Below are 14,405 nucleotides of genomic sequence, written 5' to 3' on the forward strand. Positions count from 1 at the left end.
CCCAGGAATCGAACCTGTGTCTCTTATGTCTCCTGTATTGGCAAGTGGGTTCTTTACCACGAGTGCCACCTGGGCCTACAGGAGACAATAAAGGATATTACCAAGGAAGGATGGAAAGGGGCAGTGGAGTAATAGACTCAAGAAGGAGAGACTTTTACTAGAGGGGTAGAACCTGCAGTTTGGAACAACTGAGGGAAGCCAGGAGAAGGCCAAGTCCTCTTCTAGACCCAAGGGTTTGAAGAGGTTGAAGATGTAAGGGAGTGAGTTAACAATGGAAGAAAGGTCCAGAGACCCCAGTCAGGGAAGGGGCTGGTCTCCAGCAGACTGTGCCTGAGTGGAGGCCTTCCATGGGAGCGAGAGTGTGTCAGGAGGGTGTCTGTCCTCTCAGTAGGGTGTGTGCGTGTGTGCTCGGTCGCTCAGTGGTGTCTGACTCTTTGTGACCCCATGGACCGTAGCCCGCCAGGCTCCTCTGTCCATGGAATTTTCCCAACAAGAATATTGGAGTGGGTTGCCATTTCATACTCCAGGGGAGGAAATGGCAACCCACTCCAGTATAGCTGAGATAAAAATGAAATGACAGTGACTCACCTCAAATGTCCTCACTTTGTCCCAAGTCTTTTATAAATCAGAAGTGGTCTCAGTGATGTGATGAGGCCTTGCAAGATCACAGAGAGGGTCCCATTCAGGCAGGGCTTTCTCAGTGTTCAGGGGAGTGGTCAGGGTCCTGATTAAGGATCTAGGATGCTTGTGAATTTTTTATTTAATTATTTGTTTTTACCTTAGATTTTTTTCAGTATAAGAATAATATAACTACATTGTAGAAAATTTGGAAAGTGAGAAATAAAGGAAGAAAATAATAATTGCCACCCTAATATAACAATTAAAAATTTCTCCTTTTAGGGCTTTTTTTCCCCATGTACAATTAAAAATATTTTAATACTCTTAATGATACACAGTTTTGTATCTTTTTACCAAACAAATCATAAGCATTCTTCATGTGATTGCATAATCTTCACAATTATAATTTTAAAGGTTTGCATAATAGCTCATTTGTTAGATACATTCTCATTAATTTATTTCTCTGTCATCGGGCTGATTATTTTTGGAATTGTTAACAAGTTGCTCAATGAACTATGATTTGTGACCGTGACTGCATATGACTGCTCATTCATTTTTGTGCCAGAGTCAGAACGTCTTAAATTCTGGTTTCAAAATCACAGCTATTCATTAAGTTTCCTAGGCTGCATTTTTAATTCAATATATCTTTGATGACATCATGGTGGAATGTCTTTTGTTCAAGAGGGAGGTATATAACTCTATCTGTTGTTTCTTTGACTCAGCATCAAAGGCTTTTGTGCATTTTTGGTCTTTTATAAATCAGAAGTGAAAGAAGATAAAGGAACTCAATGTCTTTAGAAACAATGTATTTCTATAGCAGCTATAGATCTGGAAGCTTATTCATTATGAGCATTTCTCACACTACCCCCAGGCCTGCTATCCCCAGTTCAACAGCAACTGCCTCTCTCGGTGATTCAGTTCTCACCTGCATAACTGGATAAAATATTAGACTAAAATATGGGCTAAGTGTGTTTGGGGATGGATTTTACTTACCAGCAAGCCAGTTCTTGAGGAGCCTGGTTATTCTTACAGTAGAACAAAAGAGGAAGGCCAGGAACAAGGGTTCAAGGAATCCTGAAGAAATCTGTGCTCAGTCAGTGAACCCTAAGGTGTTTGCTCCCTGGGTTTAGGGACAGGATTAATTTCAGAATCTGGGATGGTGTCATGCTCTAAGGTTGGGGTTAAGTGGTCTTACCTGTAAAGGTTAGAGAAATGCAGGGAAATAGAACCAAGTAGCTGCCCTTCCATTATCACTATTAAACCAGCGCTTGGTTGGGGGTGTGCTGGAGCTAACTGGTACAAGTTCCCAAGAGCTGACTGTTCAAGTTTTAGGAATTTTGCAGCTGGTTGATTCATGTTGGTAGTTTGAAATCAGTTGTCATAGAAGTATTTATACCATGAAAATGACCATCGCAGAATTAAACTGCAGAAGTGCTATAAATCAGACTCCAGAGATCTGGTGTTAAACGTACATCAGCATGACTCCGATGCTACCTCCATCTTTATCAATAGGCAGCTTCACATCTTTTCTTCTTGTTGAAGAATCAATCTTTGTGAGCCTCAGTTTTTCATCTATAAAATGTGAAACCCTGAATTTATATCTGACAGAGATTTTAGAAATTATTTAGTCCAACCTTTTTATTTCACTAATGGTATTAGCTCTGACTAGAAAGTGGTAAATTTTTTTTCCTCACAGACAGAAGCCATGGATCCTGGTAGGATAATAAGCATGAGCCACTCAGTCTGAAGCAGGACTCTTGGCAGTCAAAGCCTGAAGTGTTGCAGAGCTTGTCCTGGTGATGGGATCAGCAGCACTCAGAGCCCAGGTGGGCCAGTTGGATCAGAGGAGGGTCGGTCAGTCATTCCAGGAAGCAGCAGGTGAGTTCCTGCGGTTTGATGGATTAGGGTGATGGACTGAGGTGGGGAAAGAAAAGGTCCAAACCCAGGCTAAAATCAGGGTTTCATTTAATAAGGTGAGACAATCACCTGACAAAGTCCAGGTGGTAGGACAATGGATACCAGAAAAAACAAAACAAACCTGTTTTTCAGAAACTGATGCTTTGGTTCAGGGGGAAAATCTAATCGTTGATAGCACTGGAGAATCCAGGCTCTTCTTCAAATTGCCTAGCACACACACTATGCAAACAATATCAAAGCATGGCATTTGCCAATATAATCTTCTAGAATGGAAAGTCCACAGTAGACTTTGCCTTAATGAGATAGAACCTTCATAAATGGTCTTGGTTCCTTGTCCAAAAAGGCCCTTGAAAGACAGAATAGGAAAAAAGTGGGGAGATTTTCCCCTTAGATTTTCCCCTTAGATTCTTCTCTTCTTTTTATGATGTTAACCTCTCCTGCCACATTTTCTTTATTCCAATAGCTATTGTGGTTAATTTGATTGCAGAAACTCGTCTCAGAATTGGCTTGCTGCCTGAAGACCAGACTGTGTAACTGAGTTCACTAGCCTTTCTTTACATGTGAGCTATCAAAAGAGCAATTAAATCATGTTTAGACTGAGCAATTAAAAACAATAAATCTCTTGTCATTGAAGTAGCGTTTTCAGGGAAGGAAGAGAACACCACAATCAGATAAGGACCTGCTGCTGCTGCTGCTAAGTCGCTTCAGTCGTGTCCGACTCTGTGCGACCCCATAGACAGCAGCCCACCAAGCTCCGCCATCCCTGGGATTCTCCAGGCAAGAATACTGGAGTGGGTTGCCATTTCCTTCTCCAGTGCATGAAAGGGAAAAGTGAAAATGAAGTTGCTCAGTCGTGTCCGACTCTCAGCGACCCCATGGACTGTAGCCTACCAGGCTCCTCCATCCATGGGATTTTCCAGGCAAGAGTACTGGAGTGGGGTGCCATTGCCTTCTCCGATAAGGACCGGCAACAAGCTAGAAATCTGGTCTCTGAGGAACAGGTACTGATGCGGAGACAGTTCCCGTGAACTTGATTAGGAGTTAGAGCCACTTAGGGGTCAGCATGAGAGCCCATTAGTAGGAACTGGAGTTTTTATTTCAGAGCAAGATTCCCCAATCACCTTAGTGAGAAGCAGCATTACTCTAAGAACATAGGATGAAAATGACTCATCACATAGTGTGGATTTGGGGGAACACCATGAACTATGTTATTGCAGAGGAATTGGTTTAATAGTCTCATTTTTCTGGGTGGTGCCAGTGGTAAAGAAGCCGCCTGTCAATGCAGGAGACGTAAGAGATGTGGGGTCCCTGGGTCAGGAAGATCCCCTGGAGGAGGGCATGGCAACCCACTCCAGTATTCTTGCCTGGAGAATCCCATGGACAGAGGAGCCTCGGGGGCTACAGTCCATGGGGTCACAGAGTCGGACATGATTGAAACAAATTAGCACACACACAGTCTCATTTTTTAGCAACTTAGTAATGGAAGGGAGGTGTCATGTTCACAAATATCATTAATAATAGCCAATGAATACTACCCTTCCATGAAACAGGAGTCATTTGCCATAGTTTAGTCATTGAAAGTTCTCTAGTACCGAAGTCAGAATTCTCCATCTTAAAATTTTGACACAAGGAAGCACTCGTAAGTTTCTTTGACATAAAGCTTGTATGTGATTTCTTCATTGTTGGAAGGTTTTATCATCTCAGTTGTTTCCTGATGTGTCTTAATTTATCCTAATTTTTGCCAGTGTCACTTGTATTTCCTCTCTGTTGACAAATTTATAGATCATACATTTATTTGAAACTCCATTAATTTGTGTTTAATAGGGTTAAATTATCTACATCATGCCAAGTTAAGCAGTATTTGCTAAAATTTATACCTGTATTTTTTTTTTTGAGTTTTAGCTTGTATTAGAGGAAATTGCTGAATTTAAATGGTATTTGATGAAAACTTATTAGACATTTTATAAGCTACACCATATATCAACTGCAATTTTTTTTTTTTTTTTAGAAAACCAATGAGTTTCTCACAATATTAACCTTTCTGCATTATGAGGTGCAGGATGCGTTATGAGACTACTGATGTTGTGGATTAACATCATCAGCTTTTCCCTGCAAGGTTATCTACTCACATATATGCATGACAGAACATGTTTTTCAGCCTATTCAACAATAGAAACATAAAATTTTGATTAGTGAGAGTCCCAGAGTGGATGGTGGAGAAGGGGGTGGAGTGGGGCCACAAGTTCTATCTTACCATCCACAAAACAATTCTAAATCTGTATGACCAACGTGCTAATTATAAAAGATGCCATCTGTGATGTTCACTCAAGGAAACAGGATTTGGGTGAACTGATAAAGTTGAGATGAGGACAGCACACAGCCTGAAATTAGGCGTGGGGTATTATTAGTCATGGGTGCTAAAGGCAACCAGAAAAAAAATATATTAGTGAGTGGGGAAGAGGAAGGTACATGGCTAGTGTGAAATACTGCTGGCTACAGAATGAAAACCATTTGGTCTTAAGAAAGCATATCTTATCGGGCCCTGTGGTTGTTGAGAAATTGGAGAATTGATTGATTGCCCTTCACAACCAATGGACTGTATGGAATGTACCAGATGAGCATTGATGTAAAACAGCTGTTTGTATATTCCAACGCCAGCATCTAGGAGGCCAAATACAATTAAGATGCTCTGCCATAAAACAAAGACATCATTGTAATCATCAGGATGCTTTTTACACATTGTCCAAAGATCATTGTGTAATTGTCTGACCCTCCTGATAAATTCTTTCCTGCCACTGAGCCAGTTCTTCTGAGAAATTAAACATGATTTAATCTTGAGAGACTGAATGACTTACACATTAGTAGCCATGCAAGGCAGGCCTCAGTGGTGGAAGAAGGCGTACTGCTCCAGCACTCCAGCCCAGTAGTCTCTCCATGCCTTCTTCTCTTGTTCAGTGGTATCACAACACCCTCACCACTGTCCCCCAATACCACGCTTCAATCCCTGAGGATGTTAGAGAAATTCTAAACTGTTTGTTATTGTCATTATTTGTGTTTCATAAATGTTTCTAAGATGTTTCTACAACATATACACAGTAAATCAGCTAGCTTATAGTCAGCCTCGTTAATTATCATCCACAGACAATTGAACAGAAACCCTTTTCAGGAAGAAAGATTCTGTAATAAATTAGGAATAACTGGGTTTATAAAAAAAGTCTTGATCAGACTAATCTTGGTTAAACCAATCTAGTCAAATTTTCCTTGCCTTTTGAAGTTTGAATTCTTCATTAATTAGAGTTAGAGTGGAAATTTAAACTCCAGACCAGATGAACGTGTACGTTCCACATTCTCTAGCAGGCAAAGCACATTTGAACCTTTTATCCTTAATTCAGCTCTCCAACACCTTTTAGAGGTTCTGTTGTTTATTTGAAGGTAATAGGAAACTTTCAAAGATATTATCTATAAAACCATTTGAAAAAATCTGTTATAAATTTAATATGTAAGTCAAAGTATTTCTGTCCTCAGATTTCAAAACTTCTTGTTTAGGAGGAAAATGGGTTACTTTACATTTAAATCATTTTAATTTATTTTTTTAAATCACCGTGTGTCTATGAAGTTTCAGCAAGTGCTAGAGAGGTGTTACTGAAACCAGATTGTCATGTAAAAAACTGACACATCTTTGTACAAGTTTAAGACTTTTTGCAGGTCACCTCTCAATCATCTACCACGATAAATAGGAATACTGAAACTCATGGTAATTTCTGCTGCTCTCCAGCTGTGTCGGGGAAAGGGTTGCAGTGTTTGAGATGGACAAATGAAGCCCTTTTCTATAACCAGGAACCAAGAAATAGAAGGTCACTGTTTGGGGAATGGAAAAAAAGTTGTATCTGGTTGAGAGCAGAGAAGTAAAGGGGAATGAAGGTTGAACTGTAGAGCTTTATGTTTAAAGCTAAAGGTTCAGAGTTTGGTTTTCACTCGATAGAAAGGTGCAGATTATGGTTTTCTTCTGCAGCTTCAGATCCACTATAACAATGGACAGGCCTATGGAGATTTCACCAGCAATTCCTAGGCTGTCATCACAAAACGCAGAATTGGGGTAATATCGGTAAGACAGTTTGACTTAGAATGGAGAAGTACTGTACAGATGAAGGAACAAGCTCTCCACCCACCCATGGTTTTTAACCTAAGTAAATTCTTTAATACTATATGTTATATTCTTTTATCTATGTAATACCATGGTTAGAGGGATTTTTTTTTTTAAAATCTTGTATGAACACTTACTAATTTAGCAGTTCAGTTTCCTAAAATATATGTGTTCTCACCTTATATGCACCTTTAATTGCCTCAGAGCATTTTCATTGCTTTCAACCCTATCTGTTTCAACTTGAACTTAGATACTATTTTTAACCCAAGTGTTAATTGCCTGATTAACACCAGAGGGCTTCTCCAATAGCAAATCATGACTCCCATGCAGCAATTAATTTATCCTGGCCTAATAGTTTCCTCTGGCCCTCTTGCACTCTCCAGCTCTCCCTAAAGGAATGACCATCCTAGCTCCAGCTGCTTTTAATTCTTTCACTGACAGCTGTTCTCCTTGAGTGAGGGTTACACTCAAGCTTAAAGGGCGCAGATTCTTATTATTTAGGAAACAATTTTTAAAAGACTATGACACAATACAGAATCTCACTACATAGTTCAAAAGATGAGTGTGATGAAAGTGGAAGATAAAGCTGTAACATTTGTTGAGTCCTTACGTGCATCAGAAATTCTGCAGAGCACTTGTCACTATGCTCTCATATTTAATATTTACAATACTTACATTATCCCATTTTAGAAAAGAGGAAATAGGGGTACAGGCTCACAACTTATAAGGGGAAAAACTAGGAACCGAGTGTAGATTGCTCAACACCAAGACTGTTGCGCTGTTAGGAGGTAAAAGAAAGAGGGGATTCAACATTGAGTGAGAGCAAAATGACGTATGGACAAAATAAGAGAGAGAGTGGAGCTGATGCTGTGTTCACATCATGGTGCGAGCCTCTATATTTCATTATTTGTGTGTTTGGTGCTGCAGGTTCAAATATTATTGGAAGGCAAAGGTCTGTAAGCAAAACAGTGCTATGAAATAACCCAAAAAGAACTTCCCAAGGCTTTTCTGGAGAACCTCACATTCAGAACAGACAACTGAGGACAGAAATTTAGGCTTGACTGCAGGGATTCCTTAGAATGACATGCTGGATTTTTTAATTTAAAGAACCTTTGATCTCCTTCCCACTTCAGAAAAGCTTTCAAGGGTCCAAAAAGGATTGCTGGAAAAGGAAGGTTTGGGTAAGGTCCGTCCTACTTACTTTTTCATTAATTCTAATGAATCACCCCTGTAAAAATGCAATTCTGTCTCTGCTTTTGATAATTATTAGAGATAAGATTTGTGATCAAATACGTTAAACTAAAGTAAGTGGCTGCATTGGTCTCATAAACACAAAGTGGATACACTTAATGATCTCATGTACTAATTACAAAGCATGAAAACCCTGGACAGAAAAATATGGTTCAACAGAACACTCTGAAAGGTTATTTTAATAATAATAATAATGATGATGATAATGGCAGCTAACACTTATCAAGGGCTTTCTACATACCAGGGACTTTTTGAACTGGTTCAAGTGTATAATTCTCTTTAATCCTTATAATGTCATACATGATATACATGGTAAGTACTAGTATCCCCATTTAACATATAATAAGTGAAATAAATTCTCCAAAACAAAACTGGGTTCAGATCCAAGAGCCTTCTTAACAACTATGCTATGCAAGAGCCCCATTTATTTTTGTGAGTTCAGTTGATTAAGTCTTCAGGTTTATAAAGGTCATGGTTTCTATTATGTGGGAAGATATCTAAGCATTCTGACAGAAAAGAAATTTTAAACAAATTGTCAGAGCCCTAAAACTCCTTGGAAAGAATACCACATGATCGTCTGGAATGGTCTGCCAACTCTTCTCTAAAGCAAATATTTTAGGTTTTGCAGGTTGCACAGTCTCCATTGCAACCATTTGGTCATTGTAGCACAAAAGCAGCTATAGACAATATGTAAACCAACGACCATGTGTATTCCAATAAAACTTTATTTACAAAGGCAAGCAGTGGGCCATAGGGGACCCAAGTGCCATTGTTAGCCAACTCCTGATCCAGAGGATTGGTTTTCATGGCATGATCAGGAGCATCACAGGGCATGTGTTAGAAATTTGGGACCTTTACTCTAGACCTACTGCATCAGTTACTATGGGGACACGACTTCTGTGTTTTAGCAAGACCTCCAGATGATTCTGATTCATGCTACAGTTTGAGCACCACTGCTCTAGTGAAAGGAAACTAATGTTTGTTGAGTGCATGCTTTGTGCCAGTTGCTTCCAGTATTTTATTCTCGTTGAGTCCTTACAAAGATCCTTTCAATTAGGTATTACTCCTTATTTTACAGTTGGTGCCACTAGGGCTCCAGGAGATTAAATGACTTGGCAAAGATTGAAAAGAAATTAAATAGCAGAGCTGAGATTCAAACCAATGGCTGCTCAACTCTAAAACATACCATTGCTAACATAGCTCCAAAATAATCTTGAAGATCAATCCATTTTCACTTGCTGAATTTACAGTTGAAGAAATTATGAAGCAAATAGATTAGGAAGATTTATCCTAGCCTATTACTCATTGTCCCCAATTCAGTATTTTTTCCTTGAATCATGCTGAAATTTAAAGTAAGCAGAAATCTTTAAATACTAGGCCAAATGTGATTACTCTTGAACAGGCAATTCCAGGCTCTGCCTGGAATGATAGCCTCTGCTTCTTCCAAGGAAAATCTAACAAGTTCTGTGGTGCTAAGGCAGATCCTAGAATTTCCTAGCCATTGCACCATAACTTGGATCTATGAGCATAGTTATAGAGTTTTATCTAGCCTCTCCTCAGTTCCAGCATGTAGAGACAGAGAGATGATTTCAAATGTATGTTTAAGATACAATGGAGAAGGAGAAAAGGTATTTATTGAACTTCTGTGAATACTAGAAATTATTCTATCCACTGTGTATATTTTAGCTCAAATAGTCCTTTCAAGAACCAGTGGAGGTAAGAATTATCCTATTATAGAGGTAAATAAACTAAAAGGTAAAATAAATGTAACTGCATTGGCTAATGTCCCTTAACACTCTGTACTTTATGTAACTTCAGAGCTCTTTCTTCTTCCTCATGTTGTCTGCTGCCCATATTTTGGACACCTCTTAGAGCTTCCCTTGTGGCTCAGACAGTAAAGAATCAGCCTGCAATGCAGAAGACTTGGGTTCAATCATTGTGTCAGGAAGATCCCCTGGAGAAGGGAATGGCAACCCACTCCAGTATTCTCACCTAGGAAATCCAGTGGACAGAGGAGGCTGGCATGGGGTCATAAAGAGTCGGACATGACTGAGCAACTTTCATTCACTCTACTAAATGACCTCAGTTGTGTGTTCATAATGTAGGGAGGCGGTCCTGAGTCATCTATCCTAACTAGTACTGTGATATCTTAGAAAGTATTGTGAGCTTTTGAAAGGCTTTGTGTTGAAATTTTGATTTTTATTTTCAAAGGATATTTAAAAAAAAATTTTATGCAACTAAAACCAACTCTGAAAATGCGAACAAAAGCAATTGAATAGGAATGAATTTGAAGGATGCTTATTAACACTCCTCAGAATTTGGCATTTTGTACCTTAATACAAATCACTTTGTTACGACATATTTCCCTTCTCCCAGTTTTAGAGTTTTTTCATACATAACACTTAAAAGTCCCAGCCAGAGACCTATAAAGCAATATTTTCCCCCATGTAATGGTTTCCTGAACATGGAGTTCAAAAACTTCGTCTCCTGGAAAACATTATAAAGAACTTCCACAGTATTAGAATGTAACTTACACTCTTTAAAGATCAGTAATGTTGCTTGAACATATACCCATGTTTAAAACACTTCTTCCTGTTGTTGTCTTTCCATAGTTTACAATATCATTCCCCTCCAAAAAATTTTAAAAGGAAAATGAAGTGTGAAGTTCCTGCCTACAAACTATATATTTTGAACAAAATCCAACTAAGGACACTTGTAAAGCTTTGTTTCACAATGAACTTCAAAAATGAAGAAAATTCCCGCCCCCCTTTTCTGTAAGTTAATGTGTTAGTTTCCCAAGGTAGCCATAATAAAGTATGGAAAATTCTGTGGCTCAAAATGACAGAAATGTCATAAACAAAATGAAAAGACAACCCACAGTCTGGGAGAATATATTTGCAAGTGATGCTACCAACAAGGGATTAATTTCCAAAATACACAAATAGCTCAGAAAACTTAATATCTAAAAAACAAACAACCCAGTCAAAAAATGGGCAGAAGACATAAATAGACATTTCTTCAAAGGGCACATACTGATGGCCAACAGGCACATGAAAAGATGATCAACATTGCTAATTATTAGAGAATGCAAATCAAAGTTGCAATGAGGTTATCACCTCACACCAGTCAGAATGGCCATTGACAAAAAGTCTACAAACAATAAATGCTGGAGAGGACGTGGAGAAGGGGAAGCCTCCTACATTGTTGGTGGGAATGTAAATTGGTACAGCTATTATGAAAAACAGTATGGAGGTTCCTCAAAAAACTAAAAATAGAATTACCATATGATCCAGCAATCCCACCCCTGGGCATATATCCAGAGAAAATTCTAATTCAAAAAGGTACATGCAGTCCAATGTTCATAGAAGCACTATTTACAATAGCCAAGACATGGAAGCAACCTAAACATCCATTGACGGATGGATAAAGAAGATGTGGTACCTGTATGCAATAGAATATTAGTCAGTCATAAAATAGAATGAAATAGTACCATTTGGAGCAATGTGGATGAACATATAGGTTATCATACTAAGTGAAGTCAGTCAGACAGAGAAAGACAAACCTTGTATGATATCACTTTTATGTGAAATCTAAAAAAATGATTCAAAATGAACAAAAGAGAAATAGACTCACAAAGTTAGAAAACAAACTTATGATTACCAAAGGGGATAGCAGGGAGGAGGGGTGAGATAATTAGGAGTTTGGGATTAACATATATACACTAGTATATATAAAATAGGTAAATAGCAAGGACCTACTGTATAGCATAGGGAACTATACTCAATATCTTGTAATGACTTATAATGGAAAAGAATCTTAAAAAGAATATGTATAACTGAATCACTTTGCTGTATACTTGAAACTAATGCAACATTGTAAATTGACTATACTTTAATTAAAAAATGACAGAAATGTATTCTCTGACAGTTCTGAAGTCTTCAAGTCCAAAATCAGGATGTAGGCAGGCCCATACTCTCATGTGAAATACTAGGGAAGAATCTTTGCCTCTTCCTAGCTTCTAAGGGTTTTGCTGTTCCTTGCTTTCAGCTGCAGCATTCTAGTCTCTGCCTCCATTATCACATGCCCTGCTTTGCTGTGTATCTGTGTCTCTGTATCTGACTATCCTTCTCCTTTTTCATGTACAGACACCAGCCATTCTACTTAGGGCTCACCCTAATATGCTTCATTGTAACTTGATTATATTTGCAAAGACCCCATTTCCAAACAAGGTCACATTCACAGGTACTGGGATCTAGGAATTCACCTAGCCTCTTGGGGAGGCACAATTCAGAAAACCACAGTTATCAAGTAAATAAATATACCTTGCTTCAGCCATGAGAATACCACCAAGTACTTCAAAGTCATTGCTTCCACAGGAACTAATTTATTATTTCCTTAGAGAAAAACTTGGTCAATAGTCAGATTTTCGGTTAATAACTGACTTAGGTGTACTTACTGCATCTGATTGGCATGTATGAAGCTACTGTTTGGCATTTTAAAACATTATCATTCTTATTAATTTGTGTCCTTAAAATTGTTCAATGACAACAATAATATTTTAATAGTATCTATAGATTAAAATCTTATGTGCCCAGCACATATGTAATGCTATTATTCTTTTAATTCTTGTGATAATCCTATGAAGTCAGTATAGTTATGACTCATACTTTAAAATGAGAAAACTGAGGCCCAGTGACATTGAGTAGTTTGTCCATAGTCACACAGTAAGTAGTAACTGATGAGGCCAGGATTCAAGTTTCAACTTTGGCCGACATCGGTTTCTTTGGTGAAGAGTACCTGTTTCCTTCCACTGAGGCAGGTGAGCACGCAAGGGCAGTTTGGACTGAGATGATGGGGTGCCAGCAGGGTACCTTTCTTCAGAGTCTCATGTGCCAAAGTAGCTGGAACAGATGTGTTTTCCTGGTGTTCATTCAATAGCAGAGGTGAGTCAAGCACACTTTCCATGGGCTAAGTAACAGAAATTGAAGTCAATCAGTCAATATACAAACAAGTAAATAAAACACAGACCTTAAAGCAGCCTACTATCTAATGGTCACCAACCTAGCTAAAAGAATTATGAATTATTTCACCTTCTGCTATAACCTTCAAGGCACATGACAGCACTTTTAAAAAAATATGTTCTGTAACAAAAAAGAAAAACTAATGTAGAACAATGTGGATGAATCACCAAACCAACTGAGTAGAAGATAGACAAGAGAATATATAGTATATTGTTCCATTTATATGAAGTTATAGAAAAGATAAAACTATAGAAATAAAACCAGAGGCTGCCTGGGGCAGGGAAGGAAATTGACTGCAGTGGAGCAGGAGAGAATTTTCTAGGGTGATAGAAATATTCCATATCTCTAGGGTAATGGTTTTACAGGAATATACATTTGTCAGAAACATCAGGTGGTATACTTAGAGTGAAACATTTAAAAAACATGTCTATGGAATCCATTCTCCTCTGCTTAGTAAGTGGCAAATCCAGGTAGCCTGATCACAGTCCAGTTTCTTTCTAGAATGTTGTACTGATGTGTGTTTTCCTGGTGTTCATTGACCACTTGCTCAAGTATTTGTTTATTTAGCTCCTTAGTAGATACTGATTACTATTTGCTCATCATTCATCAGGAAGAAAACTTCTAGGAATCACACAGAGGTGGTTAGTACCAAAGAGTTACTAAAGTTTCCCTGTATTTCTGAATTTTTCTCAAGTAAAATTCCATGCACTGGAACCATTTGGCTTATTTCTTAGCAAAGGGAATACTGCAGTGGTTTTTTAAAGTGAAGTTTCCTTCCTGGGAAAGTAACTTTTTCCCTAAGTAATGTAGAGAATTGGAGAAATTTATAAATTTTTAGAAATATGATTTCAAATAGTTGTTTTGGCACTTTATGTTTTATTTCAATTGCTTTGGCCATTCTTAAGCAAACATTTGAGGATTCCTGTGAAATACAACATGCTGTGGCTATTTAAAAGTTGATTTTATTACATCATTCTTCTCCTAATCATCTTGGGTTGATGATTTCATATTTGATTTGGAAAATATCCCGGTTTACCCAAGTTTAGATAATAATGTCTAGGCATACTGATATAGATATTTTCTTTTTATTCACTTACTTAGTAGACTTGCATACTTATTTTAAAATTCACATACATGCATTCACATATGTATGGTTGGAAAATATTTAATCATAACATTATGACAATTCTGTTTGGAAAATGTTTTTCCTTAAAAGTCACACATTGAGTTATGTTTGGAAAATGTTGAAGTTTAATATGAAAAAATACAGTCTATTTTGAAATATTCATTAAGAGACTGGATTAGGAAAAGGACTTGTTGAGGAACAGCTAGGGTGGATATTGAGAAAGGAATAGGTGAATAATCTTTAAAATACATTTGAATATAAAAGGAATCCTAGACAGAAGATAAGCTGGGAAGCACAGAGAAAATAAGACATGTGGCAGAAGAAAGAA

At 38.0% G+C, this 14,405-nt stretch overlaps 1 protein-coding gene across 1 annotated transcript in view; it reads left to right on the plus strand.

Annotated features, from left to right (window-relative positions):
* Positions 1 to 14,405, plus strand: part of COL24A1 (collagen type XXIV alpha 1 chain) — a 441,974-nt gene that overhangs the window by 35,222 nt on the left and 392,347 nt on the right. Inside the window, exon 3 of the mRNA XM_081490017.1 lies at positions 2,315 to 2,496. The gene's annotated coding sequence lies outside the window, so the exon portion shown is untranslated. The remainder of the gene's footprint in view (positions 1 to 2,314; positions 2,497 to 14,405) is intronic.

The sequence above is a fragment of the Giraffa tippelskirchi genome, chromosome 5 (genome assembly GCF_054371585.1).
Source record: "Giraffa tippelskirchi isolate mGirTip1 chromosome 5, T2T-mGirTip1v1.2.pri, whole genome shotgun sequence".
NCBI classification, from domain to species: domain Eukaryota; kingdom Metazoa; phylum Chordata; class Mammalia; order Artiodactyla; family Giraffidae; genus Giraffa; species Giraffa tippelskirchi.